The 22,554-nt window shown below is 42.1% G+C and overlaps 1 pseudogene; it reads left to right on the top strand.

Moving 5' to 3' along the window:
• Nucleotides 1–8,887: 8,887 nt before the first annotated feature.
• LOC101286117 (male-specific lethal 3 homolog) lies at nucleotides 8,888–21,177 on the top strand (annotated as a pseudogene).
• The last annotated feature ends 1,377 nt before the right edge of the window (nucleotides 21,178–22,554 follow it).

The raw sequence follows: 22,554 nt of genomic DNA on the forward strand, positions 1-22,554 counted from the left end.
GGAGGAAGCCATGTGGAAGCAAGACTGAGAGATGTAGGGAGGGAGATGAGGGAAGTATTTCTGTGTGCTTCTCCCCACTGCCCAACACCGTCACACACAGGGACCCCACCTTCAGGCAAACAGCCTTGGATGTTATCAACAGGATGTGCACGTGCCATAGACGGAATCTGTGTTCCAAACAAACCGAGCTTCTGAATGTCCTGAACGTGGTTTGGAGCCATCACTGATGGTGCTTTTTCTCTTGTAACCCACATTCAATCGACCAGCAAATCCTGTGGTTTCTGCCTTAAAAGTACCTAGATTGCCGTCACATTTCCCATCTCTGATGCTACCACCTCCGTCAAGCCCTAAGCCCCCGCCACCCGGGCAGCATTTGCTAACAGTTCTCCTTGCTTCCACTTTTGCCCTCATATATTCTATTCTGTGGGTAGGAGCCAGAGTGTGATCCTTTAAAAAAAATAAGTCAGATTGTGTACTACCCCTTCAAAACAACAACAAGACCCTTTCCTGATGGCTTTCCATTATATGTAGAGTAAATGTCAATTCTCCTCCCCTGTCATGGCCTAGGAAGCCCTAGGAGATCTGGTCACTACAAAATTTTCCAATCTCAACACCTATTGCTGTTCCTCTTCCTTACTCTGCTTCGTTTGCCTTGGCCTCTTGCTCTTCGTCCTACATGTCAACCTCTCCCTTAGGTGTGTGAATGGCTGGCTCACTCTGCTCAAATGTTTCACTTTCTGGGAACTCTTCCATCATAACCTTTTTAAAATGGTCACTTGCAGACTCTTCATCCTTTGCCTTACTTTATTTTTCTCCGTCGTGCTTATTTATTTAATTTATTTATTTATGGCTGCGTTGGGTCTTCATTGCTGCGCGCAGGCTTTCTCATCACCATGGCAACTGCCAACTCCTGGAAGTAGAGGGATGAAAGAGATGCCCTCTGGCAAGTAAAGGGATATGAGGAGAAGGCTGAAAGAGAGAGGTGTATTGAATTAGGATTCTCAGCCCTCCACCGTGGCCAATGTTTCTCTAGTGGCAGGGATAAGAATATGAGAAAAAAAACTTTCTTTTCATCAAAATGTCTGAGCCCTACTTTCTGCCTTCACCGTGTGGGTTTATTCTTGGGCTTCTCCTATGCCAGGAGGGGAGCTCCCCTTCTTCCCCTAGGTAGAGAGGAGAGCAATGGGACTGACTAGGTCATCTCCTAAAGGAATTATACTTCCTTCTCCATAGGCAAAGGCCTCACATCCCTGAATGTGTAGGATAATAGCTAAGGAGGTGAGACAGGAGGAGAAGTAGACAGCTTTAGTTGCTCACCATATTCTCCTCTGACACACATCTGTGCAAGTGTCGATCATGAGTCCTGGAATGGGGGGCAGGGAATGATATTCTAGTACGTGTGTGTGTGACTTCACGTGTTAGCTGAGTGTGGGTGCTCACAGTCTGATGTGCCTGTGCATGGACCTGTGTATTGATGTTTCTAATGGAAGTCAGTGTCTTTCTGCACATGGGTCTGTGAGTTCTGTATATGCCTGTGCGCCCCCAGAGCTGTCTTTCTGCTGCTTTGCCTCCCTTCCATATGTTGACCCTGGAAGTCCAAGACCAGAATAGATATCCGGATGCTGGGCCAAGCCAGGAAACGTTGGGCTAAATCACTTAGGACATTGGGTTAATCCTACAGTGTTGTTTTTGGGTGATTTGGGAGACATGAATCTTTGGGACAGAAAATTAACCTTGTGACTGCTCGTGCTGGAATAGCCTGGACAGGACTGAGTCACCCTAGTAGCTACTGAAGGAGGAACTGTTTCTCAAACTCCTGAGAGGGGCATCTCAGGGAACATACCCACCCCCTATAGTATTCTTCAACCAGGCAGATAATCTATACGGAGAGATGACTGTTTCTCTAACTTAATGACTATGTTAGGGGCTGGGGAAGAGTGAGATAAAAAGATGTCCCTCACTGAGCCTTGAAGGAACTGTTTCTGCACCAAAGAGGGAGAAATACTGAGGGAGGTGAGGTCATAGGGAGGAAGGGTGCTGCCTGTCAAGCTCAGCTGCCCTGGGATCACTGCATAAGCCATATACATAGCTAATGTCACCACCGGTTAATAGAGTACAGGAAATCCACTGAGAATTTAACCTATCACACACTGTCCTGTCTTCTCCATTCGCTTATTCCCTATTCTATAATCTGCCATGACTGCGTTTCTGAAGGGAGAGATATAAGTATGAGGGAATAAGCCGCTTCCTTCCCTCGAGGTAATACTGTCTGGTTTTGGCAATTCTGTGCCTAAGGGATGATCAGCTGGAAGTTGTCAAAGAGGATCTGGGTACGGGGCTGATGACGATGACCAAAGCTGTAAGGACTTCATTAGTCGCTGACCCAGGAAGCTGATCGTCTCCTTTCCCACAGTGCACTAAGGTTCTGGTTCTTGATGTGAGTGCACAATAGAGTCACCTGGGGAGCCTCACTCCATGACCAATTAATGACATCAGAATTTCTGGGGATAGCGCCTTGGCATCAGTATTTTAAAATACAACTTAGAACTGGTTGTATCATGTAGCCAGGCTTGCAAAACACTGAAATTATGCTACCCCTCCGTATGGAAACATGAACCCAGAAGAATCAACCAGGCACCTCAATATTGAAGGAGGGATAGAAAGGGAGACTATGTCTCCTTTATCCATATGAGATGCTGGGTGAACTGTCCACCATGTTCAGTGGACATGTCTGAAAACAGAGTGGACCAATTAGATTTTCTCTCTCAGCAATTTTAAGTCATCCAGTGGTGGATGACTGACCTGAAAGTTAGGATAAGTTGGGGCGTGGTGGTCTTTATACGAGTTTATGGTCATGAAGATTTATCAGGTAGAGAGACTCAGAGGAAGTTGGTCAGGAAAGGGAAGAGGGTGAAAGAGTAGCTGGAGGAGCAAAAGAGTGACATGGGGGATGTAGGGAGGGAAGGATGGCTAGCCCTCAGAGACGCCTGATTTCTCACCTTGCTGAGGTCTTTTCCTAGATTGCATTGCAACCAGAAGAACCGTAACTAGGACTCTGATTTAGAACCTCAAGTGGGAAAGATGCCATTTCCTGTCATGTCTTCAAGCCTGGCATATACCTGTCCTCTATCTCAAATGCACTTCCTTTCCCTCTCTGTACTCACACTTCTTTTTAAAGAACAGTTTGAACATCACTTCTGCTGGGCTCCCTCAGAACAAGTTACAACCCACTCTTTGCACACTTTTGCTCACCCAGGATTTTGCTCATATCTTTATTCCTTTCCACATTAAATTATAATTTTCTGTTTACTTGTCTTCTCTACTTGATTTTGAGCTCTTCAAGGATAGAGGTTATGTCTGATTTATATTTTTCACCAGTATCTAATGTAGTTCTTGGCATATAGAGTTGCTGAAGAGAAGCTTGCTAATTGAATACATTCTTAAAGATCAAATGGGCCTGAGTTTGTTAAACTTTCTGTTTCCTCATAAACGCGGAAAAGGATTGATCAACCTAAAGTCTTCCCGGAATTCCAGATCTGAAGCTTGCAAGTGAATTTCCCCATAGTTTCTTATTTAAAATATCTACTAAAAACCCTTAGCAGAAAGTGGTCCTCTTCTGTCTTTAAACATAATGCTTTCACAGAAAATTTAAAAGAGAACTAAGACATAAAAATAATAAGATTAGTTTATAAACAACAAGGTCCTACTATATAGCACAGGGAACTATATTCACTATCCTATGATAAACCATAATGAAAAAGAATGTATATATATGTATAACTAAATCACTTTGCTGTAGAGCAGACATTAACACAACATTGTAAAACAACTATATACTTCAATAAAAAATTAAAAAAATAATATTTATTAGGCTGAATCTGTTTTGTTCTTTAATGGCAGTATGCCTTTACAAATTAATTATCCAAACAATTAAAATGAGCCAGTTAACATACTGCCCCAAACATGGGCAACTTGCCAACTTAATGGTTTCTATAGTGACACAGTGACTCGAATTACATCAGTGGTTGTGTAAATACTTGACACCTGGAACCAAAATGGAACTATATTTTGCATACCTATCTGAGCCAATTGTGTGATACCTATGAGTATATCTGGAACTCTGCAGATAGCGTATAAACCTCATAGAAGTATATTTTTTTGGCTGTGACCCTTCATTTATGACTTTGGATGCATTCAATAAAGAGTTATAGGTCTTGTGTTACGGTCCACTACTGGCAAGTCAGCCTCTAATGAGCCAAGTATGAACCAACTGAATTAAGAGTATTTTTTAAAATTTAAAACGTTTTCACCTATTAACAAAGTATATCCTTTACCCTCATTTCTCATTCCCATTTTCCTCACCTTTCCTACCAGCAAACAATTTAATCTGCTCAGTTTCTATTTTCTGTGTGTGTTCTTGGAAAACATAATCATGCTTTGTGTGCAGATGCTTTTATTTATTCTTTAAAATTTTGTATTTTGAGATAATAGCAGATTCACAAGAATTTATAAGAAACAGTACAGAAAGATCCCATGTACTCTTAACCCAGTTTCGCCCAATGGTAACATCTTAAAAAACCATACAGTAACCCCCCCCAACCCCTGCGTACAGTTTTGCTTTCTATGATTTGTTACCCATGGCCTATGTGGTTGACATGTTGGTCTAAAAATATTAAGTGGAAAATTCCAGAAATAAACAATTTATAAGTTTTAAATTATGCATTGTTCTGAGTAGTGTGAGCAAATTTTGCTCCATCTGACAAGATGTGAATCATCCCTTTGTCCAGCACATCACGCCTGTTAGTCATTTAGTAGGTGACCTGGTTATCAGATCAACTGTTGTGGTATCACAGTGCTTGTGTTCAACCCTTATAATGTAACCCTTGTGCTGTAACCCTTATTTTATTCAATAATGACTATAGCTTTTTACCTTCCCACCAGCAATGTATGAGTGATCCAGTTTCACCACATCCTCACCAGCATATAGTGTTGTCACTATTTTTATTTTAGGTATTCTGATAAGTAAATCTATGATGGGTTATATCTGATTGTGATTCTGTTTTCCCAGTGGCTAATGATGTTGAACATCTTTTCATGTGCTTTTTGTTCTATCTTTATATCCTTTTTGATTAAATGCCTTTTCTTGTCTTTTGCTAGCTCTCTAATTGGATTTTTTGTATTTCTAATGTTGGGTTTGAGAGCTCTTTATATATTCTAGATATAGCCTTTTTTTGATGTTTCGTTTGCAAATATTTTTTCTAGTCTAGAGTTTGACTTTTCATCCTCTTAACAGATTAGTTTCCAGAGTAAAATTATAAATTTCGATGAAGTCCAATTTATCCAATTTTCTCTTTATGGATTTTGCTTTCCATGTCAAGTTTGAGGCCTCTTTATGCCTAGCCCTAGCTCCTGAAAAAATTTTCTCCTATACTTTTTTTCTATGAGTTTTATAGTTTTATGTTTTATATTTGTCTATGATCCATTTTGAGTAAATTTTTGTACAAGGTATGGGACTTGGGTCAGGATTCTAAAGGTTTTTTGTTCTTGTTTTTTTTAAATCTATGAATGTCCAATTTCTCCAGCACTATTAGTTGAAAAAGCTATCTTTCCTTCATTAAATTGCTTTTGCATCTTTGTGAAAAATCGGTTGGACATATTTGTGTGGATCTATTTCTGGGCTATCTGTTCTGTTCCATTTATCTGTGTGTCTACCTGAATGCCAATACCACATAGTCTTGATTATTGTAACTATATAATAAGTCTTGAAATTGGGTAGAACATTTCCTGCCACTTTATTCTTTTCCAGAATTGTTTGTGCTTTTCTAATTCCTTTGCATTTCCATGTAAATTTTAGAATAATCTTGTTGATATCTATAAATAATCTTGCTGGAAATTTGATAAGAGTTGTGCTAAATCTGTATACCAATTTGAGAAGAACTGACATCTTTACTATGCTGAGACTTCCCATCCACTCACATGCCTGTCTTTCTATTTGGTTAGATCTTTTGATTCTTTTCATCAGTATTATGTAGTTTTCAGCATACAATTCCTATATGTATTTTGTTAGATTTACACCTATGTATTTTACTTTTTTAAGAAATTGTACATGGTATTAGATTTTAAATTTCAGTATCTTCTATGTGTTCACTGCTAGCATATAAAATATAATTGATATTTGCATATTTATCTTGTATCCTGCAACCTCTGAACTCACTTTTTAGTTCTAGGTGGGCTTTGGGGGAAGATTTCTTAAGAGTTGTACATAGACAAATATGTCATTTGCAAGTAAGAGCATTTTAATTTATTCATTTATGACATAAATGCCTTTTATTGCCTTTTTGTATTGGTTAGAACTTGTATTTGGTGCTATGTTGAATAAGAGTAATGAGAGCAGACATCTGTGCCTTATTCCCAGTCTTAAGGGCAAAGCATTCAGTCTTTCACCATTGAACACAATGTTAGCTACAGGTTTTTTTCCTGAAGATGCACTTTATCAGGTTGAGGTAGTTTCCCCTCTGTTTCTATTTTTTTGAGAGTTCTTATAAATGAGTGTTGAATTTGTCAAATGCTTTTTTCTGCACTGGTTGATGTAATTTTTCTTTTTTAGCTTGTTAATGGGGTAGGTTACATTGATTTTTGAATATTGAATCTCTCTGATATCACTGGAATAATCCCCACTTGGTCATTTTGATAATTCCTTTTACATATTGCTCAATTCTCTTTGCTAATATTTTGTTAGGGATTTTTGAGTATATGTTCATGAAGGATATTAATTTATGGTTTTCTTGCACTGTCTTTACCTGGTTTTAGTATTAGGGTAACATTAGCTTCCTAGAGTGCATTGAGACATATCCCCTTTCCATCTACTTTCTGAATGAGGCTGTATAGAACTGATATTAATTCTTCTCTAAATTTTTGGTAGAATTATCCAGTTAAACCATCTGGACCTGAAAGTTTCTTTTTGGAGAGTTTTAAAATTATGACTTCAACTTCCTTAATAGTAATTGGGTATTCAGAATTCACACCTATTTTATATTGTGTGAGTTGTGCTAGTTTGGAAGAGGTCTATCTTGTATAAATTGTCAAATTTATGTGTGTAGCGTTGTTCGTAGTATTTTCTTATTATCCTTGTAAGTCTTCAGTGTCCATAGTGATATCTCTTGCTTCGTTCCTAATACTGGTAATTATGTCTTCTCCTCTTATTGTCTGCATTTTTAGAAATTTGCCAATTTTATTGATGTTTTCAAAGAACCAGATCTTCTTTTCATTGATGTTCTCTACTGCTTTTCTGTTTTCAATTTTATTTATTTATGCTCTTGGTTTATTATTTCATTTCTTCTTTTGCTTTGAGTTCATTTTACTTTTCTTTTTCTAGGTTCTTTTTTTGTTTTTTCCATCATGCTACTCAGAACCACACACAATATAAAACTTAGGAGTCTATTCAAGTTGTGTGCTCATTTTTTTTTTTTTTACTTCTTTATTAGAGTATAATTGCTTTACAATGGTGTGTTAGTTTCTGCTTTATAACAAAGTGAATCAGTTATACATATACATATGTTCCCATATCTCTTCCCTCTTGTGTCTCCCTCCCTCCCACCCTCCCTATCCCACCCCTCCAGGTGGTCACAAAGCACGGAGCTGATCTCCCTGTGCTCATTTTTAATTGTCTTGTCTATTTGTTGTTGAGTTTTAGGAGTTCTTTATTCTGGAAATGAAACTTTTAGTTTTTTCTTTTTCTTTTTTTTTTTAAAAAACATTTTTCTTTTAATTGGGGTATAGTTGTTTTACAATGTTGTGCTAGTTTCTACTGTGCAGCGAAGTGAAGTGGAGTTCCCTGTGCTATACAGCAGGTTCTTTTTTTATGTTCTTAAGGTGGGAGCTTAGATGATTGATTTAGGACTTTTTCTCTTTTCTGGTGTATACATTTTAGTATAAATTTCCCTTAGCTATAAATTTCCCTTTCAGCACTGCTTTATCTGTGTCCACAGCTCTGTTCATTTTTTTTCTGTCCATTTTCTTTTTTGTTCTGTTTTCCAGTTCACTGCTTCGTTCCTCTGTTGCCTCCATTCTGCTGATGAGCTCATCTGCTGAGCTTTTTATTTTGGTTTCTTTATTTTTTTATGTCTAAAAAACCCTAATTGTTAAATAAATACTAATTAAATGAACAAATTGTTAATTTTAATGAAATAAATGCAATATCTATACATATTAAATTATTTCAGCAATATTAAAATAGTAAGTAGAAATAAATACTGTTTTATTTAGAAATTAAAATTCTTTTTTTCTAAAATAGTAAATTTCTAATATGTCCGTTTAGTTCTTCTGTAGTGTTTTCCAGGTTGATTTTTTTGGTCAGGGAGCTAGCATCAGTTCTCGTTCTTTTTCATAGAAAAAGGAAGCTAAATCAGAAACATAATCATAATAGAACAATATTCTGTAATAGTGCCCTGTTTCTACTAGCATCTTTGCTAGTGGAAACAGGAGGACTTTAAGAAAGATAAGATTATATTTAGAGATGCAGTTGCAACACCATAGCTATCAGCAAAAGATTCTTCTGATAGCTGTCCTCTACTATTCATGCTAAAGAATTAACATAGGGCTACTTCCCAAAAGGATAGAGGAGCTTTCAGAGAAGGCAAAGTTCAAAGGTATATTACATAATAGGCTAGATGATGCTCTAGTAACAAACATAATAGAAATAGGAGTGGATTAACACACCCAAAGTCTCTGACTATGCAAAATCTACCATGAGTCCAGGGCAGCTGTCTTCTGTACGGATATGGCTCAAGATTCTAGGTGCCTTTCTTGTGCATCTCAATACAATTACATGTTTCCTTAGTTAATGTGGTAGGGGGATAGAACATGGAGTCTCTTAAACGTGTGCACCATGATAGAGTCACGACATTTCTATTCATATGTGCCTGGTCCAAGCAAGTCGCAAGACCACGCTCAAATTCAGGAGTGTGAGAAGACAGAGAGGGAAACAGAGAAAAAGAGACAGAGAAAGAAAACCCTACTGTATGTAATGCATCTTGTTAGGTAATGGTATACATATTACAGTGCAAATTACTTTTAATTTATGCAACATTCTTGTGGCGTGTTTATTTTCTCCACTTCTACAGAGAAGGGAATGGAGGCTCAAAGAAGTTGCCTAAATTGTGAAGTCAGGATTTGACTTTGTAAAGCCACCCAGGGCTCTCCGACTTTAACACTCATGCTTTTTAACATTTACAGTGATAAACAACCTATAATGCTCAATCCAACATTCTCTCTGCTAATTCTAATTAGGTTGAGCATCATGGAATAGGTGAGGCGTGAAAATTAATCACACTAGATGGAGGCAGTACAGTATAGTAGAGTTCAATTTAACAAATTTTTAGTCAGCGCCTTCTATGTACGAGTTACCAGGAAAGATCATAATCTAAGAGAAATGTAACCTAATGGACACCACTTGGCATATAATACAGTAGAAATTTTCACAGAGTGCCATGCAGACATTCAAAGATTCATTTAGTTCAATAAGTGGAGGTGGAGTCGGTGCTTTCTTCTTGGAAAAGATGATGTCTGAGTTTAGTCTTTTAAATTTGATTATCTCTGCTACTTTGGGGCTAATTTCATTCATTATATTCTCCTTTATCACTCCTCCCTGTAACCTGTTGCTCTCCCAGACATCAGCGAAGACTTTGGCTTCTGGCTGGGAATTATCTTTCTCACCCCCTGTTATGCCATCATTCCAGGTAATGAGTATGTCTGTGGATAATCCATTCAACACCTTGGCCTCTAGTGATCTTCTCAACCCCATTGACTTCTTCCTGAACTCCACTCCAATGACTTGCTTTCATCGTTGTCATTAAGAACTCAGAACTGTGGGTATTTAAGTTACAGATCAAGTCTATAAATTATAATTCTATCAATTAGCTGGGCCATTCAGATTGTGTCCTATTCCACCATTCTCTAACTCCACAATTCATTATTTCTAACCAGGCACCTGAAAGATAGAGGGACTACAGGGTTTTGTGAGGCAGGCTGAAGCTTGGGGGTATGGCCCCTACAGATGCATCATTTTATTTAGAGGTAGCAGCAAGAAAGATGGGGAAGTTGATAAGAAATTTAGTCTATAATCTGTAGTAGCTGTGGCAGAGTTTCAACGCTACTTCTTTACTGTAACATCTTCTGAGTTGCTTTCCTAGTCCAACCAAAAATGGTTCTCGATCTGGCTAGGTGAACTGTCAAAAGAATACGAAATAAATTATCAAAGAATGAGGAATAATAAACAGGCATTCCAAATTTCATGAAAGGAAAAAATTTGCTAAAAAAGTGTGTATGTTTCTTCTTTAATTTATACCACACCTCCCCAGAGAAGAATGGGGTGAAGTTTCCAAAAAAAGTCTTAGGTCTAAATAAACTTAAAACTGAACTGAAAACATATTCTGTTTTTTAATACAACATTTGTAATTAAGCAAAACTGAAGAACAATAAATTGAACCTAGAAAAAAGAGTGTCCTATGTTGAAAGTTGGAAAAAATAGATTAATAAACAGAGAATGAGGACAGAGATGGGAAATTTCCTGGTTCTCTGAAGAGATCTTCTGTGCATGCGCACGGGGCTGTGGGATGATTTCTCAGACCTGGCAGTTTGAATTTGGTTCAAAAGCTATGATTTTCCAAAATGGTGACTCTCATTTTCTTTGGGTAGATGGATAACAGGCAATTTTTATTTCTATCTTTTGGTAATCAGAAGAAAAAAGCACAAATTATTTCTAAAAGAAACTGTTTTTCTTTTCTCTTGTTAGACACAATAACTACCATTACTCTTATGCATCTTGGTCTTGACTTGGGTAGTTTGGACACATAGAAAGGAGGTAGAGAAAAGGAGTGCTATCTGAGCTCGGAAATTGGGACAAAAGAAGACCTGTTGTGATGTGAGCATGAGAAAGAATGCCTGAGGACTGTAAGAGGTGAAAGGCAAGGTGAGGAAGTGGGAAATTCCTAAGTTAAAAAAAATCACGGCTATATTTACAAAGGATAACAAACAAGGACCTACTGTATAGCGCAGGGAACTATGCTCAATGTTATGTGGCAGCCTGGATGGGAGGGGAGTCTGGGGGAGAACGTATACATGTATATGTATGGCTGAGTCGCTTTGCTGTGCCCCTGAAACTATCACAACATTGTTAATCAGCTATAAAATATAAAATATAAATAATATAAAATATAAAGTTAATTTTATAAATATAAAGTTATTTTATAAAATATAAAATAAAAAGTTAAAAAAAAAGGTGTGTTCCATCTCAGAGGAGATCATTGCTTCCACTTATTTCTTTAGATTCTAAGTCCGCACAAAGTGAGAGTAATTAGTCTCGTGAGAGACAGAGCATAGATATTGTACCCATTTATGGGCCCATCTCCACCATCCCCCAAGCCCCCCAAATTCCTAAGGGAATTCTCAACCATACACTTGTTACTGGACGAGTTTCATTTGCTCGATGTGCAGCAAGTCAAATGCTGAGACACCGAGGTTTGCAGCAGAGAAAGGGTTTATTCACGAGGTAGCCAAGTGAGAAGACAGGAGAACAAATCTCCAATCTTCCTCCCCGAAGGTGAGGGGCTCGTGATATTTATGGGCTAGAGCTGAGGCATGGAGAATGTGGGGAAGAGTGATTAGAAATAAGAAAAAATTGAGATAATGGAAGCCGAGCTAAGGGCTCATGTGCCCGTGGTACAGAGAGCTGCAGTCTTGACAGCAGGAGTTTGCAGCAAAGTAAGGATTTTATTGCAGGGCGCCAAGTGAGGGAGTGGGAGGCTCAGATCCACTCCATTCTGGTCTTTGTGTCAAGGGTTTTAAAGGGGAAGAACAAAAAAGCTAGTGATCAATCATCTTCTTGTGCTATTTCTTCATCTGTTACGTGTTTTTGGTCTACTGGTCCATGACCTGAGGTCTGACCCTACTTAATCTGTGCAGGTAACCTGACTCTGAAAGATAACTCAGAACAGCACATAAACAGGGATGCTTATCAGAAAGCTGTGTCTCAAGACACCTGACATTCATTACTCCTTACTGATTAGGCAAACGTGATCAAACAGGCACGGGCTAGGACAAAAGGGAACAAAAGAGGAACGACAGGAACAAGAGTATAAATCCAGGCATTAGCTTTAATTATAAACTAGTCCTAGGACTCAGTTTCATAATGGTCGTTCTGTGCAGGTGCAGCTAAGCTACAGGATTCTTCACGGCGTGCATGTTTAGAAAATGGTGGCATTAGCGTGTTCTGAGTGTGGACTTGTTGGCCCTCTAAAGTCAAAAGGTCACCGAGACGGGCACCCACGCATGCCCAGTTGGAGGGTCAGTGGTTCCAACCAGCTTCAACCGGCCAAACTTGAACTGGACGCAGCTGACTCCAAGTTCCTGGAAAACAACTTGGACAAACAGCTTATTGTTTAGGCTACATGATGCTTGAAGGACATGCAAGGCTTTTGCAGCAGCAGTTAAAGCGAGCTTGATCAGTGAAGGCAGGTTCCAGCTCATTATTTATTAAGCAAGTTACAGTTTAATGGATCTGATAACTACCCTTTGGTTTCACATTCACCCACCTACCAAGTATTCCCCTCCAAGGAGGCCAGAAAGTGACCAAACTCTCCTTGAGCGGGCCCAAATTCGAGATTCTCTTCCAGGCAGATTTTTCACCCCATCAGCTTTGGGACATTTTTCTATTGCCTATACAGTAGGAAGGGGGATGACATCAGAGGGTGATATTCTTTTTCTAAAACAAATGTCCTGTAATTCCTGACTGTCTCCGTTTCTCTTATTTATGGTTTATCTAACCATCCACCAACCCCCCAGGAAGTGCAACAAGCTCAGAATCTGCTCGCAGGCAAAACAGCTTAAGGAAAATGTAAGCAGAGATTACATACAGTTGAGATTAATTACAGGTGCCTCATCTTTACTAAGTGTAAGCTTGAAGAGGCAGACAATCACTGGTGGACTCCCTGATTTCATTCTTCCTTTAGCATGGTTTGGGGTCATTTTTTTAAGTCAGGAAATCACTCACACTCAGGAAGAGCTTGTTTACCTGTTAATGTTATTTCTCTCTCTGTTGCTTTCACTCTCTTTTTTTCTGGCCTTCTCCTCCTCCTCCCAAATCTATGAGAAAAATACGTTTTTCCTGCTGGAGCTGCAATTCCATCCATAAGCTTTGCCCTCAGACTTTTCCTTGGATTTTTTTTTTTTTTTTTTGCGGTACACGGGCCTCTCACTGTTGTGGCCTCTCCCATTGCGGAGCACAGGCTCCGGACGCGCAGGCTCAGCGGCCATGGCTCACGGGCCCAGCCGCTCTGCGGCATGTGGGATCTTCCCGGACCGGGGCACGAACCCGTGTCCCCTGCATCGGCAGGCGGACTCTCAACCACTGCACCACCAGGGAAGCCCTTTTCCTTGGATTTTTGAGCAGCATCTCTTCAGAATCTGGGCACTCAGAACAGTTACTTACATTTGATTTGCCAAATGTCTTGCCTTAGCATGAAGCAGAATCTCTTTGGTAGTATTTCTTCATCTATCCTCTTGTTCTGTCTTTGATATTTTTCTTGTGGGATGATTATCGCAGCACCTCCACTTTATTCAGCTCTTCTTGTGTTCCTTGTGATGACTTTCTAAACCCAGTTTCTTTAAACATTCCCCACTCCCCCAATTTCTCCACCTCACCTCGTTCTCTCTCTACCACCATTTCTTTAGCCTCAGATGGTTCACTCACAGCTTCTAGATACAAGCAAAATATGTTACAAAATTTCTTATAAATGATTTGGCGGGGGAGGGGGAAGGGTAAGCTGGGATGAAGTGAGAGAGTGGCATGGACATATATACACTACCAAATGTAAAACAGATAGCTAGTGGGAAGCAGCCACATAGCACAGGGAGATCAGCTCGGTGCTTTGTGACCACCTAGAGGGGTGGGATAGGGAGGGTGGGAGGGAGATGCAAGAGGGAGGAGATATGGGGATATATGTGTATGTAGAGCTGATTCACTTCGTTATAAAGCAGAAACTAACACACCATTGTAGAGCAATTATGCTCCAATAAAGGTGTCAAAAAATATAAAGAAAAAAATGATTTGGGGGTTCAAAACCCTCTCCATTTTTGTTACACTTTATCATTTGAACATTAAAGTGATGATAGTTGTGCCCATGACCATATTTAAGTGCTCATGAACTTAATGAGGTATTTGCAGCTCCAGCATGAAAAACGTATTTTTCCCATAGATTGGGCAAAAGGATGAGAATTGTAGAAAACGAGAATGACAGATATCTCACAGAAGCATGGCTGTCATATTTCCTTTAAATTCTGCCTTCAGATCTTATCTTCCAGAGCTTAGACAAATGTTCATGGGACTCTATCCTGGAATCAGCCTTTGAGATAGATGTACTGTGTTTTTCCCCCCCCCAGAATTCTTATGTAAATTTATTATGAAAGTAGAAGTTCACCAAGCTTGGACTGTTTCTCCCACAGATCTATGGGGAACATACTCTGTAAACCAGATCTTTGGATGGGTAGAGCTATTCTATGTCAGGTTATGGGGAGTTAAAGAGCAAAAAGGGTGATTAGGGGACCAAGAGAAGATAAGCCAAATGGAAACAGAAGTTTTTTTTGTTTGTTTGTTTTTTTGCGATACGCTGGCCTCTCACAGCTGCAGCCTCCCCCGTCGCGGAGCCCAGGCTCCAGACGCACAGGCCCAGCGGCCGTGGCTCACGGGCCCAGCCGCTCCGCGGCATGCGGGACCCTCCCAGACCGGGGCACGAACCCGCGTCCCCTGCATCGGCAGGCAGACTCTCAATCACTGTACCACCAGGGAAGCCCCAACAGAAGAGTTTTGAATAGAGGATGGAGAACGAAGAATAAAAGGCAAGAGTGGGAAGTCTTGCCTGGAATTCTAATTATCAACAGTGGACTCCAAAGTATGATTCCAAATGACAAATCAACAATTTCATCATTACCTGCAACTCAGAGCTGTCTCATTTGAGGCATAGGATGGGATATTAGGGGTAACCAAACAGTATCTTCTGGATATATGTAAAAACCTAATAGTGGGAAAACAGGAGGTTCCTCTTTGGTTCTTCCAGGAAAGTCCAAGGAATCCTGGAATAAGAGAAGTGTATCACCAGGGATGTAATTGAGGAAAGTTGGAGAAAGAAAATAAGTCCAGTGCAAGTTAAGTACCAGGATTGAAAACTACCCTGATTTTGTGATGAAATGGAATAGGAAATCCTGAATGACTTCTCAGTAGCTATCCCCATATATGAGGGTGGGGCTGAGGGCGGTCTCCAGTCTTTGGTTGCAGGGTAGCAAACACAGAGAAGCCTTCCCATGGGCATGACTCATGATCTTGCCTTCACTCTGCACCATGTGTTATCTTTCCATCGTGGCCTTAACAGCCATCATATCTACCCATTTCCCTTCATAAAATGCTGTTAGACACCCCCCCACACTTGGTTGCATGGTCTCAGGGAAGTGTAATCCTGCTTCTCCTTAGCTGTGCTTCTGATTTCTAACACTTGGGAAGTTAGGGAGGAGGTGGTGTGTTCTTTTCACAATGTGCAATCCTAGGCGCCTGTTCCTTCTTACTGGGCTCCACCTGCATAGCAATTAGCCCAAGTAATAGAAGTTAACACACTGCTCGGGTGACAGAAGGACTTTAGCTGCGTGTGAGGAGACTTGGAGACAGAGTAAGCTTAGCTTAGTTACTGAACCCAATGAGACACGTTTCTGGCCTTTCCTGTGTTCATCTCATCACATCTTTAGTGTGATGTTTTCTTCCCTTTCTACCTCTACTGATGAATTCCACCAAAAAAGACACCCCTACTCTCAAACTATTTCTGGCTGATCTATCAGCTGATGTATCTGGTTACATTATGCATTCCAGGATTTTTTAAATGTTATTTAATTTTGTTCTTTCTTCTTTGAACATAGAGTCAAGCAGCTTTGGATGGAAGCCAAAAATGCTCCACTCTTACTATGCCCAATGTTTCTCAACATGGCTTTACTTGATTACATTTATGAGATGTATACTTTTTTTTAATCACAGGCATCATCACTTTTCAGTTTTCCATGTTCTCCTTTTATTATCTTCCCATTAAAATACTTAAATAATTGCACAGACAAAACTGAACTGTTACGTGGCACGGGATGCTGTATGAGATAACTTGAAATGTTCATAGATCTGCAGATATATGAACTTGGCAGTGTTAAAGGTGAGTTAGGTATGAGTGTGGGCAAGGTCATGTCTACAAAAGTCTAAAGTACACAAATCAAAGATCACTTGTTCTCTGCTCTTTGGGGTTCAAACCCAGGTGCTACCACCTAGGCGCATCCTGAGTAACGGCTTCCTTTGTACCATCAGTGAGGAAATGAAGACACCAATAACAGCTGCTTCACGGGGTTGTTTAGTGACTCAGATGAGACAGTGCCTGTGGGAAGCACATGATAAAGGTGTTATTGCTGTGAGAGAGATCAGGAACAAGGGAGAAGAAGTATGTAATTCCCTGAGTCCTTAGGCAGTAGAGGTGATGCGTGTCCTTGGGTTGGTGAAGTCAGGGGAGCTGGTCTTGCTGATAAAGAAGTACAAGATGCCTTTGGTTTGGGTTTTCACAAGGATGGAATTCTACCTCTATTAAAATGTTTCTTTGCAATATTTTTTCATTTCTTCATAAACTTATGTGATATACAAAATTATAAATAGTACATGTGTGCATGTATAATTACTATTTCATAATTGTAAGCACGTCCTCAATGTCTCACTCTGGTTTCAGTTGATATCTTTTCTCTGCTAAGCATGACCATGATTCCTTCATCCATGGATTCCTCTCCTCCCAGTACCAACTCAGACATGTGCATTTAGGACTCATGTCCCCTGCTTAAGTGGGCAAACTGAAGCCCTGGGAGAAGATGCTCTGAAGATCGTTCTTGGGCAGGAGAGTAAACCTCCCCAATATCTTGATGCTCAGGTCCTGGTGATTCCTTTTATTCTAAAAGAGATGTTTTTAGTACTTCAACATCTCTCTCATTCCCAGTTTATAAGAAAAGAAGACAGTTGGATCCAGTTTTTCCCTCTGGGTTGACCAGAGGTGAAGAGATTTCTTAGCTCATTGTCTTTGCTCCTGAGTTGTCTGCATCTAAAGCAACTGGTGCCCATTGCTTTGCCCCCTCCTCCCTCTCTGCCTCGCCCCAGAGCCCAGATCGCAGGGCTGTTGGGCTGCTCTGAGCCCCGTGCCCAGAGGGGACAGCAGAGGGAGAGAGAGCAGTCACAGCTCCCCGGGAGGCCCCTGTGGCCTCGCAGTTGCCTGCCTGCACCCTGGAGCTCACATCTCCCAAACTGAGGATGATGCTAGGTTGCTCCCAAGTCCCCAGGGGAGGCAGCTGCTCCTTCAGACCTGCTGTCGTGCTGTATTCAAGCCTGCTGGAGCACAGCGTCAGCACTGAGGAGAGCTGGGCGCTTCCACTTTTCCCAGTGCGTTTTGGGTTCAGATCTTCCAGCCAGGAGTGCCTGGATAGCAGGAACGAAGGGAGTACAGAGAAAGGGGCCCGAGCAGGGTGAGGTGTCTCCACCCTGGTGTTGTGTTGATTCTGTCTACTCTGGTCTGCCCCACAGGTCCCGGGTTTGGCAACTGCACCCGCAGGAAGTGTGAGAGGGACCTCTTTGCTCCTTTCAACCTATTGTACTTGCGCTGTTGTCCACCGGGTGCGACTGCCATGGCCGAATCCTGCATCTGGACTTGGGCGGCGGATGGGACCTTACATGGGTGAGTCCCTTGCCTTCCCCCCAGTCTCTGTCATGCCCCTTTCATTGCCTTCATAGCACTTGGTCATGGTTTGTCATTTTAAAACTTCTCTATTGTCTGTTTTCCCAATTTGCCTGTAAGTTCTGGGTTTGTTTTGTTCACCACTGTATTCCTAGAGCGCTGGTAGTACCAAACACTGTCAGCCATATTTTCCTGAATGAATGAGTGAAGCGTGAATACGATGAATGATTCGAGTTGTCTTTGTCTTCTTGCTGCCTGTGCTATTGCTGATTTGGGGGCAGCCGTGACGCTCATGGCGACAAGACTCCATTCCCTGCATTGGTCTCATCTTGCCCCCCCTCTTAGGGAGGAGCTAAAGGTCTTTGTGCCATCCCACCCCATCTGCTCCTTCTTAGAGACCTGGGTTCAGGGCACGCTCAGCCTAGATTCCTTCCTGATGCGTCTCTGGCCTCTCTTCGAGCCTTCGCAGACCTTTCGCTGCCTGACACGTCGTCCTCTTGCATCATTCTTCGCTCCAGTTCTTGCTGCCGGCCGGTCTGCTTGCCCCAGTTTGCTGTTTCCCTCTGTGTCCTCCCTCTGTCACCGCCCCTTGTAAAGGCCAGTGAACCATAAGGGAATATTCAGGTCCATACTCTGTCCATCCCTCTGTCCCATTCGTCATCCCCACTTTTTCATTCTCTTGAGAAGCTTGACATATCCCAAGACACTGGTGATCAGAATCATCGCTACAAAAAACCGTGGTGGTGGTACTGTCACCCCCGTCTGCATTCCCAGTTATGTTTTTTTTTTAAGAGTCATTTTCTGGGGTAGGAAGAGAAGCCAAAACGCATAGGAATAACTCAGCCAGGAGAACTGAGAAGATTGATGTGGAGAGAGAAAGATGTGTAACAAGGAGGGGTCTTTCAGATGGCTTCCAAGTCTCTAGAGGATTATTGTGTGGACACAACGGCTTTTTATACCTGCTATTTGACATCTTAACAGAAATCTGACCTATAAAACCTACAGCATGAATGACTTGAATGAGAGGAACAGGATCTCTTACCAGTGAGAATGCTCACCAGGAATGAGTAAGGGAAACTGAGGACACATCGGGGACCCCAGACTGTCGAGTATAGGCAGTGTGTGGCCTGGTCCAAAGCACGCACTAAATGGCCAACCAGGGCCTTGAGCAGCCTGCCTTGTAATGTCTCAGGCGACACCTGGCCCGGTTTGATGGGACACCTCATTATCTCCTGACTGAAGTTGAGTTTGCCTGGGTCACAGGGGTGCAGGACTCCTGGGCCCGAGAGAGGTTTTGTTCTGTAGCAAGGGCTTCCACAGAGCCTACACTGAGGAAACTCTGGTCTGCAGAAGACCCCGATGCAGAGAAAAGTTGATTCTACATTCAACTTAAACGTCATCTATGTTAATTTGGCAATATCGTAAACAAAAACCTGGAATGTAGAATTACTCAACAAGTCCCCCACCGCCCGCGCTCCGCCTACCCCAGAGCCTCGCCCTCCACCACGATGAGCAAACGAGTGGCAGCGAGGGCATGAAATTTAAATTCCACTCAGGGGAGGAATTGCTGTGCTTCGAGCCTGACCCCACCAAGGCGCGAGTGCTGGATGGATGCCAAGATTGTCGATGTTATTGTTGGGAAAGATGAAAAAGGCAGAAAGATCCCGGAATATCTGATCCATTTTAATGTTGGAACAGAAGCTGGGATAGATGGGCAGCTGAAGATCATGTCCTTCGTGACACCGATGAAAATCAGAGATTGCAGCGTAAATTGGCAAGAAAAGCTGTAGCTCGCCTGAGAAGCACAGGAAGAGAGAGGAAGCGCTGCAGGTTGCCTGGTGTGGACTCTGTCTTAAAAAGCCTCCCTGCTGAAAAAAAAATGAAAATGTTGAAAACTCAGTAGCTGACAGTAGTGAAGAAAAAGATGAAGAAATAAGTGAAGAAAGTGATATTGAAGAAAAGACTGAAGTGAAGGAAGAACCAGAGCTGCACGCAAAAAAGGAAATGGAAGAAAGAACAAAACTATAGAAACCCCTGAAGTTCTGAAGAAGAAGCTTGAGGACGATCGTTACTATATCAACAGGAGGAAACGGTTAGTGAAACTTCCGTGCCAGACCAACATCATAACTATTTTGGAATCTTACGTGAAGCATTTTGCTATCAGTGCAGCCTTTTCAGCCAATGAGAGGCCGCGTCACCATTATGCTATGCCACACGCCAACATGAATGTGCAAGATATCCCAGCAGAAAAGAACGTTGACCTTTGTAAGGAGATTGTAGATGGATTAAGAATAACCTTTGAGGGGCTTCCCTGGTGGTGCAGTGGTTAAGAATCCGCCTGCCAATGCAGGGGACATGGGTTCGAGCCCTGGTCCGGGAAGATCCCACATGCCACGGAACAACTAAGCCCGTGCGCCACAATACTGAGCCCGTGCTCTGCAACAAGAGAAGCCACCGCAGTGAGAAGCCTGCGCACTGCAATGAAGAGTAGCCCCCACTCACAGCGACTAGAGAAAGCCCGCGTGCAGCAACGAAGACCCAACACAGCCAGAAATCAATAAATAAAATAAATTAATTAAAAATATATATATTTTAAAAAACAAAACAAAAAAGAATAACCTCCGATTACACTCTCCCGTTGGTTTTGCTCTATCCATATGAACAAGTTCAGTATAAAAAGGTGACTTCGTCCAAATTTTTTCTTCCGATTCAGGAAAGTACCACAAACACTAATGGGAACCAGGACGATGTCTCTCCAAGCCCACCTTTGTTGAATCCATCCACACCACAGTCCACAGAGAGTCAGCGAACCACAGGCGAACCGGCCACCCCCAAAAGGCGCAAAGCCGAGCCGGAAGCCTTGCAGTCTCGGAGGCGGTCCACACGCCACTTAGCCAATCGCGACAGGCTGTCTGAGAGCAGCGCCTCGCCTCAGCCCAAGCGCCGGCAGCAGGACACATCTGCCAGCATGCCCAAGCTGTACCTGCACCTGGAAGAGAAGACACCTGTTCGCAGCAGATCATCCTCACCTGTTCCTCTGACCCCGCGCAAGGAAGGGAGTGCGGTGTTTGCTGGCTTTGAAGGCAGAAGAACTAATGAAATAAATGAGGTCCTCTCCTGGAAACTTGTACCCGACAGTTACCCCCTAGGGGACCAGCCGCCCCCACCCTCTTACATTTATGGGGCACAACACTTACTGCGATCATTCGTGAAACTTCCAGAAATCCTTGGAAAGATGTCCTCTTCTGAGAAGAATCTGAAGGCTTTACTGAAGCACTTTGATCGCTTTCTGAGATTTTTAGCAGAATACCATGACTGTTTCCCAGAGTCTGCCTATGTTGCTGCCTGTGAGGCGCACGACAGCACGAAGAACCCCAGGGCGATTTATTAAGGCTTTGATGGTTCTGGAAGAACAGCTTCTCTATCTAGCTTTGCGCTCTCGGTTCCCAGTAAAGAACGAGGGAGTTGGTGGGCCTTCCTTAGAGGCAGAGCCAATGCGACACCCCCCTTGGGGCGGGTGTGGCAGAGGTAGGCCCGTTTGTTTGAGCTGCTTGCCTACCGTAGTTATTTCTGTTAAGGATTACTTCCTAGGTGCCTGAACGGCCTCCAGCATCTGACCCTTGCCACGGTACCTGTCATCTGTGACGGTGGGAAAAGAGCAGTTGTGTTCACAGTGAAATGTTCACCAAAGTGTGTGTAGGTTGGGCTGTCTCAGTAGACGGAGTTACTTGTTAGCAATAACCGCATTTTTTAGTTATTTGTTAGCATTAAACAAAATTGTTTTGCAAACCGTTTTCATTCTTGTGATGAGCTGAGCAATAAAACATCAGTTGTGCTTAGAAACTGAAAAGTAGTCCCAGAATATTTTAGAGGGAGTTGATATTGATGGCAAAAGAAAATTTGCAGCTGTACATGTGCTTGTTACAGTTCCTTTCCTATAAAACCTTATTTTTGGTGATTTAAATAAAGCATTGCCTGAACGTTAAAAAAAAAAAAAAAATTACTCGACAAGTACAGTGGGTCCTAAAACGTACTCCAGGGGGCTTGTCCCGAACCGTTGGCTCCAGTTTGCCGAGTTGGAGTCTGGGGGGCCGTGGCTCAGAGTCTTGAATGAACGTGAAGGGACAGGCACGCATCGTGAACAAAGAGGGGGCACCAGTCATCAACGCTGAGAGGGGATGTGAGACCGTAACCAGGGAGAGGAAAGTCTAAGGGTGAAAAGTCCAGAAGACAGGAGAGAGGTTGGCAGGAGGAAGACAAGATGGGTTGGGGTGAGGGTATAAATAGGTGGTCAGTTTGAAAAGGACGCTGGCTAGTGTGAGGTGGAGTGAAGCCTGCTGCACAGAATGCAGTATTCCTGACTCCAGGGTCATCCCTGAATTAACTCTTTCACCTCTGATTTCAGGACTTCAGATGTTTTAGAACGTTGAACCTCTGGATGCGATGTCATGGAAACCTATCGGGTAAGAAAGATACTGCTTTCTGGGTGGCAGTGATGGTGAATGAAACATAAAATGGGCCCATGCGTTGAATTCCTCATTATTGCTCATGCATCTGTAACACCCACAGGATGTGACACACATCAGTATGGGGCCGGGTAGGGTGAGATCACAATCGGAGAAGTAGTAAGTGGAGGGCCAGCAGCCCCCTGAAAGCCTGATGGTCGTGGATTCCCCGTGAGTGACAGAGCACTCAGGGCTGGACCTCTGACTGGTTCCACAGTAATGGCTGAGACCCAAGTTAGATCCTTTCTTTGAAGAAAGGGACA

The sequence above is a fragment of the Orcinus orca genome, chromosome 9 (genome assembly GCF_937001465.1).
Source record: "Orcinus orca chromosome 9, mOrcOrc1.1, whole genome shotgun sequence".
Lineage (NCBI taxonomy): Eukaryota > Metazoa > Chordata > Mammalia > Artiodactyla > Delphinidae > Orcinus > Orcinus orca.